Here is a 7,811-nt window from a genome sequence, read left to right on the forward strand (position 1 = left end):
TTCTCTGACAGCATGGTGGGAGTTTCTAAAATTGACGGTGTCTTCATTAATCCCATGCAAACGTACACCTATCTGGAACAACCCTGACATATTACAAAACAATAATATGATAAACTTTTCAGATTGGAGTGATAAAGGAATCAAATATTTAGAACATATACTAGAAGGAACAGAATTTATTTCATTTGACGGACTAGTTACACAATATGGGATCAACAAGAAAAGATTTTTAGAATATCAACAAATTAAATCCATAGTAAAAAAGAAATTTAAACCGGGTCAAGTTGAACTACAAACACCACCAAGTGTGGTTCAATTTCTTACTCTTAAACCCCCCAAATTACTATCCAAAATAAACAGAATGCTTTCTAAAACAGATGAATCAATATCACTTCCTATTGCAAAATGGGAAGCGGATTTATCAGTTAACTTAGACCTAAACTTCTGGTCTCAGGTTTGCTTAAAAACCTTTCATCTAATTAGAAATCCCAGTCTTCAATTAATTCAATACAAAATATTACATAGAGTGCACTATACAGGTCATCGGATGTTCAAGATGGGCTTTACGTCTACCAACAACTGCTCACACTGCCAAACCAATTCACCGGACAATTATATCCACGCTCTTTGGTTCTGTCCACCAGTTCAGAAGTTTTGGCGCGAGATATGTGAAGACTTATCGAAGTGTCTGAAATGTAACATTCCAACTTCCCCCTTAGTGTGTTTGTTGGGCAGCTTAGATAATGTCACTTCAGAAAAGAATATAGCCCATATGGTTTTCACTGCCCTATGCATAGCCAAGAAAACAGTCCTCATGAACTGGAAAAATAAAAATAATCTTAATTCTAACCAATATAGAAATTATCTATTAGACTACATTAGTCTTGATACAGCCTCTGCCACCACATCAGATCAATTGCTCTGGGCTCCTTTGATCAGCTCCATCACCTAGTGGGGGTGGGGGGTCATAGTTTGGTCCCGCCTTCACTGTTGTGATTGGTGTGGGGGTAGGGACAGGCTTAGGGCGTCGGGGGGTTCCCCGGAGGCATCTTCCTTGGGGGGCTCAACCCGGGGTAGCGGTCATGTCCGGTTAGGGGCTCTGTTGGCTCTCAGGTGACTGTTTCCTCGCGGCTGCGTGCAGCGGGGCTAGGGGAGGGTCTGTGCTGACGGACGTGGGTTACTGACCTGGTAGCCTGGCTGCCCCTGGGTGGGTCCGGGATGGGCGTGAGGTTCTGGGGGCGCTCCGTCTCTGGGCTGGGACCCGGACCGGGCCTCGGGGGCTTGGGTCCTGGTTGGTGTGTTGCCGGGGTTGTGGGCGGGTGGGTGCATGGGGGCCCGGCCCTGGAGCAGGGTGCCGCCGGTGCATCGAGCCACCTGGGGGGCTCTTCAACTGGTGGGGGAGATTGTCACATCTTGCAGGAGCTTTCCTCTCCTCAGGAGCTCCCTCTGCAGGAGGGGGAGATACAGGAGAGGTGGAGGAAGATCTCAGCCTGGGTGTTTATTGTCTTATGTAGTCTGGAAGATGAGTGGATGGTGGGGTGGGTGCAGTTTTCTCTGTGGTGGGGTTGGGTGGACTGTCCCGGGCTCTGTGGGGCCGGGCGGCGCTGCTGCACTGGGCCCCGGTCTGGATGGGCCTGGGCCCCCTTTCCCTGGCGGGTCGCGGAGTGTGGGGCTGCCTACTGGGGTCAGCGGGGGAGCTGGCCCCAGGGAGGGGTCACTTGCCCCTCCCTTCCTTCCCTCCCCATCTCCAGCTGCCTCCCTCTTCCCGCTCCACCACAACCACCCACACATGCAGGGCCTTGGAGTAGGGGTATGTCACCAGGGTGCAGAGGAGGCTACCCCCCCCTCTGTCCCCTTCTGGCTGCCTCTGCCTCAATTTTATCCCACAACTTAGACATTCACATTACTCACACTCTCATTACACATACATATAGGATCTTGGGGGTGGGCACGATACACGGAGTCCAAAGTACCATCAGGGTGTACACCCCACCCCTGGCATCGTTGCCCACCTCTCAATTTTAAATACACATAGACATTGAGGGCTAGCAGGAGGGACCATGCGCTTACCTGCTGCTCTCTGGCAGGTAGCTCCAAGCCCTCCTGGGTTTTAAATGCACCTTAAAACACACATGCATCAACACTACAATGAGCGGGTGGAGGGAGGTTTGGAGTCTTCTCTCACCCCCATTCTCTGCGACCTGCTGGAGCAGGGGGGCTAGGAGGAGGAGTTGGCCGTCCGACTGCGGTCTGGAGTGTGGAGCCTTCCTGCTGCTGTGGAGTCGGGGCGGTCTGCCTCCCCCCACCGCAGGGAAAAGGGAAACACCACCTGGGTCTGGGTGCAGTTCCCCCCTCCAGGGGCGGGGGCACCTAGACCCGGTTTGTAGAGTACGCTTGGGGAGTGTGATCGTGTGTACAACGTCTTTTTATGTCTGTCTCCACGTTGGTTGAGTGTGGAGTAAGTGCATATGAGAGCATGAAGGTGGGAATGGATGTTTGCATCTGTGTGTGCCTGTATGTCTGTGTCTATATGTGAGGTTGGGTGTCAGGCGCCACCTCTCTGGGGACATCTCAGGCCCTCCAAGGTTTGGAGGCCTATCTCCCCCTACCACCACTTCCCCTGCCAGTGGCGGACTCCCTCAGACATCGGTGCGTTGGTGGTTCTTTGTGTCCAGGGGTGGGCGTCCAGGTACACACCGGCTCACTCCTTGGCGGCCGCTTATCGGGGCCTGGAGCCTGGGGCTCGCTCGGGCCACTTCGGAGGTGGGGTGCCCCCGGCCTCTCGGCCTGGGGCTCGGTCACTCAGGTGCAGCTGGCTGCCGGCGGAGCTCACGGGCGCGTCACTGCAACTCCCCCTGGCTTCTGCTCCGCGGCTGCTGAGTGAGCCCTCATCTGGGACTCTCCTCAGCTCTTTCCGGGACAGTGGCGCAGCTGCCCCTCTGTTGGTCTTCCTTGGTCTCTTGTGTTCTGGGGGCCTCTGGATGTCTGGAGTTTTGATCTCCTCCACACCTGCTTCATGCCCTGGAGGACGGGGCTGTGGCCCCCCCACACCCTCTAGCAGATTATTACATGAAGGAACCTTTTAAAAAACAAAAAACAAGCGCGTCCATGCTCACAGGTGTACACACGGGTGATCACACCCACAAACTACACCCTTTTTGGCTCCTACCTCAAAGCACACTGTGTTCTGTTGATCTTATGTGCTGCACAATAATGTTTAACATTTAGTATTTACTGTCATATTCCCATATATCATTGTGATGTTGTTTATTCTATTACTCTTGTTCTCTTCTGCTTGCTTTCTTTTTTCTTTCTCAGCAGGTGACCCAGGTGATTGATATATGCATTTTTTTTCTCTGCCCGTTCTGTTGGTTTTTGTCTTTTGCCCTTCTCCCCCGTCCCTCTTCTCAGCTGTTTCTCTTTCCCTCTTTCTTTCTCCCCTTCTTTCCCCCAGTCAAGTCTGTCCCGTATTCAGTAAGTGAAAATAAAATAAACAATAAAAGGTGAATTAAATGGACCATTACGGCAAGGCTGGGATGGTCAGTTTGGTAAAGTAAATCCGTTGGGCATCTTTCTTTGCCTTTAGACAACAATTCTGAGGGCAAAAGAGCCAAACGGGACAGGCCAAAAAAAAAAAAAAAAAAAAAAAAAAAGACCATCACAATTCCTCCTCCATGTTTGGCAGTTGATGCCACACAGTGTGGAACCATCCTTTCGTCTACTTGACGGCATACAAAGATCCTATGTGATGAACCGAAGATCTGAAATTTTGATTCATCAGTCCATAATACCTTCTTCAAGTCTTCAGTAGTCCAATTGTGGTTTTACATGGCCCAGGCAAGCCTCTTTGTCTTATTCAGACATCTGACTTTCTTGCTGCAACTCGTCCTGTCAAACCTGCAGCTCGAAGTCTTCTCTTCATAGTTGAAACTCAGACTTGCTTACTACAACCACTATTAAGCTGTGCTTGAAGCTGTTGTTCTGTGAGCTGCCTATCACACAAGCTGATAACTTTCAGAAACTTGTCTTCTGATTCAGTTGTGGCTTTGGGTCTTCCAGACCTCTTCCTGAGTTTGCTCCAGTTTCTGAGTGCCTTTTGATGGTGAAGGAAACTGTACTCGCTGACACCTTGACTTTCTTTCCAATTTTTCTGTAGGAAAGACCTACACTTTCAAGTGTTATGATGATCTGTCTCTTCCATTTTTAATTGCCTTTTTCTTGCCATTTTTGTAGCAACAAACTACTTTCTGCAGTACAATACTGTTCAACTGATGCTCATGAGGGTATGGTACTAGCAGTGTGTTCCAGTACTGCTTTTATGCACACAGAGGGGGTTGTAAGTAATCCAGAAAAGTTAGAACACCTGTAGGGATTAGTAGCACCAGCTTTTAGGACTCGACCAACCTCCATTGCTGCAGAATAGCTTTAAATTGTTAACCTATTTTGTGTTGCTGTCATGGTCCTGGGTCTGGTAACCCAGTGCTTATGTTTTGATTAATGATATTCTGTGATTTAGTGGTTTTTCTAGTGGTTTATTCTTTTGTATTTCTAGCTCCCTTAGTTATTCTTTCGTATTTTGTGATTTCTAGTCTTTAGGTTTTGTTACTACCTCCCCTGTGTTCCTTCGTCATTCCTTACTCTATGTTCCTGTAGTTCCTGTTTTACTTTGACAGTCCCGTGTCCTGTGTTAGAGTATTCTGTTTTGCTTCGTCCCTGTCTCATGTGCATGATTAGTCCCAGCTGTTTCCCTCCTGGTCCTCATTCCCTCGTTATCCTTTTGTGTATTTAGTAGGGGTGCAATGATACACAAAATTCATGGTTCGGTTCAATACTTTGGTGTCACGGTTCGATATTTTTTCGATACAAAAAAATGTTCATGCCTTTTTAATTTGTCATTTATTAAAATTATAAATATATATTTTAACTCAGAAGTACAGTTTTTAAATTTAATGTTGCTGAAACAACAAAATAATGGAAAAAAAAATCTGATTGAGAAATCACTCATCTTTGGAGAAGAGAGTTTATTACAGAGAAATGGCTCTTTCCAAAATAAAAGCTATACTATACGCTTCTTCTGGGGTATACTCTCAGCAGCATATTAAACATATCAGGTCCCCATAAGGAGAATCATGTGCTAACGGCTGTCTAAATGACTCGGGTAAAGTTTGTAGCATGCATGCTTGTTGTTTTTGTCTGCTTCCACTTGTCTTTGCACTAGGGTGATGTCGGCGTAAATGTGCAGTCATATTCATTTTGTTCCCACTAGTGCTGTCAGCGTTAATCTCGTTGAAATGACGTTAACGCCACAACACGGCAAATCTCCGTTAACGAATGACTGCGGATCGCTCCGTGCGTGGGGCTGGACGGCGTCAACACGTTAACAAGCTAACTGCGCTAACGCACTAGTTCCCACCAATTGAGCATTACGTGGCACATCCGACCAGTGTTGGGGAGTAACGGAATACATGTACCGCCGTTACGTATTTAAAATACAAAATATGAGTAACTGTATTCCGTTACAGTTACCGTTTAAAAAGGTGGTATTTAGAATACAGTTACTTTGTTGAAATAAATGGATTACAATTTTGTATTGTTCGATACATATGCATACCGAACCGAAAGCACTGTATCGAACGGTTCAATATTGATATGAGTATTGTTGCACCCCAGTATTTAGTCCTCTGTTCTCCACTGTCTATTGTTAGTTTGTCTGCTTTTCTGCCCTGTGTTTCCAGGTATTATGTAATATTTTATGTTTAGCTTCCCTAGTTTAGGTTTTTTTAATTCCCTTGCTGCCTATTGTTTGTAGTTTCTTCAGCCAAAATAAAGGCTAGCTTTACTCTGTCTCTGTCATCTGCATTTGGGTCCATGCTAGCAGACCTAATATTTCCTTGAAAAAGTCCTTTTTGTACAATTCTGAAATGTACATTATTTTTCCGTTTTTGGCTAACCCTACCTTTTTTTCACCTCTGGCAGTTCAGCACTTAACGCAACTGTAGCATTTCAAGCTATTCATTGGGCTTGAATGACTTGAATTGCAGTAAATAACTGAAAAAAATTGGGTCGTACTAAAGCTTTTGACTGGTAGTGTAAGTGAGGATGATGCATCATGTCTATGAGGAGAGCTAAACAGTAGTGAGGTGTGCAGTTGAAGAGACAGATGGGTACAAAGTGGGGCTAGGATTACATCATTGATTGGTGCCAAGCCCGATCATGTTTGACATGGTGATAGATAGTTTGACAGATGAGATCAGGAAGGTGTCCATGTTAACAGACATTGTGATCTGTTATGAGTGTAAGGAGCAAGTGCAAAGACAGAATCGAGAGTCTGTAGAAGCAAGATGGAATACACATTTGTGAATGAGAAAGAGGCAGGTAAAACAGTGAATTTGCAAGGAACAGCAGTAGAGAAGGTAGACAAGTTTAAACAGATGGGGTCAATAATACAAAGCAATGGACAGTGCACAAGAGAGGTGAAGAAGAGAGTACGGACAGGGTCAAGCAGGCAGAGATGAGTTTCAGGAGTGATTTGTGACAGGTGGATAGCAGCAAGAGTGAAAGGAAGACATTAAGACCTGCTATGATGCATAATTTGGAGGTGGGGACATCAGCAAAATGACAGGAGGTGGAGCTGGAGATACCAGAGCTGAGAGCCAGATATTAATAATAACTAATGATTAAATACAGTGGTATATAAATACAATGAGTAAAAAAGGCGAGTGAAGACTCAAAGGAAGTCTCCAACAGCCTAAGCGAGGATTCAGGGTCAACTTATCCAGCCCCAACGATATGTTTTTTTCTTTATTTTTTAGTTTTAAAACTAATATTAAAAGTAGAGAGGGTTTCTGTCACCCAAATTAAAACTGGGAGCTGGTTCCACAGAAGAAATCTGAAGGCTCTGCCTCCCATTCTATGTTTAAATACCCTAGGAACCACAAACCTGCAATCTGAGAGCTTAGTGCTCTATTGGGGTAATACCGTACTATGAGGTCTTTGAGGTAAGATAAGGGCCTGGATATTCAGGACCTCATATTTAATGAGAAGGCTTTAAAATTCAGTTCTGGATTTAACAAGGAGCCAACGAAGAAAAGCCAGTATATGAGAAATATGTTTTTTCTTTCTAGTTCTAGAAAGCAGGTTTAGCAACCATGATGATGATGTTGATTGAACCAACTTGCATCTGCCTTTTTGGGACAGAAAACCTGAAAAAAAAAAAAAACTTCACAATGTTATGTTGATGTCAGTAAAGCTAATTTAACATTTAAACTGGCAAACAGTGAAAAAACAAATTTATCTAAAAGTTGGAACTGAATCTAAATGTTGCAGTTTGCAATCAGTTTTATTTTAATATTTCCAGGGAACCCTTTCGCCCAGTGTTAGGAAGATGTAACCTATAGATTTTATAGATCTCCTGTGCCTTTAAAAAAAAATCCATGTCCACTGAGTGATGTCAGCCTTTCAATTCAATAACTAATTATAAATTACCTCATGGTAAACACATAACGCAACTCTAATATCTAAATAGGACTACAAGTTTACAAAGTTGTAAACTTTGGCAAATTAATTGTAAACCGCCATTTCCTTTGATATCTGTATGAACGCAAAAGTTAAACCCAGAGTCAATTAGTTCAGGTGCAGAAGAAGGGGAGGAGTCAGAGCTTGCTGAAGAAAACTTGCCTGCAAGCAGGTTAGATGTGCAGAATTAGTGAGTCAAATACAGGTTAGGTTAGCGCTCTTTCTGGGTTAACAAACTCAGCTTTCAGGAAAAAAGCCTGGATACACCATTTTTGGCATGATAAAACACAAACAGA

The sequence above is a fragment of the Maylandia zebra genome, linkage group LG7, assembly GCF_041146795.1.
Source record: "Maylandia zebra isolate NMK-2024a linkage group LG7, Mzebra_GT3a, whole genome shotgun sequence".
NCBI lineage: Eukaryota > Metazoa > Chordata > Actinopteri > Cichliformes > Cichlidae > Maylandia > Maylandia zebra.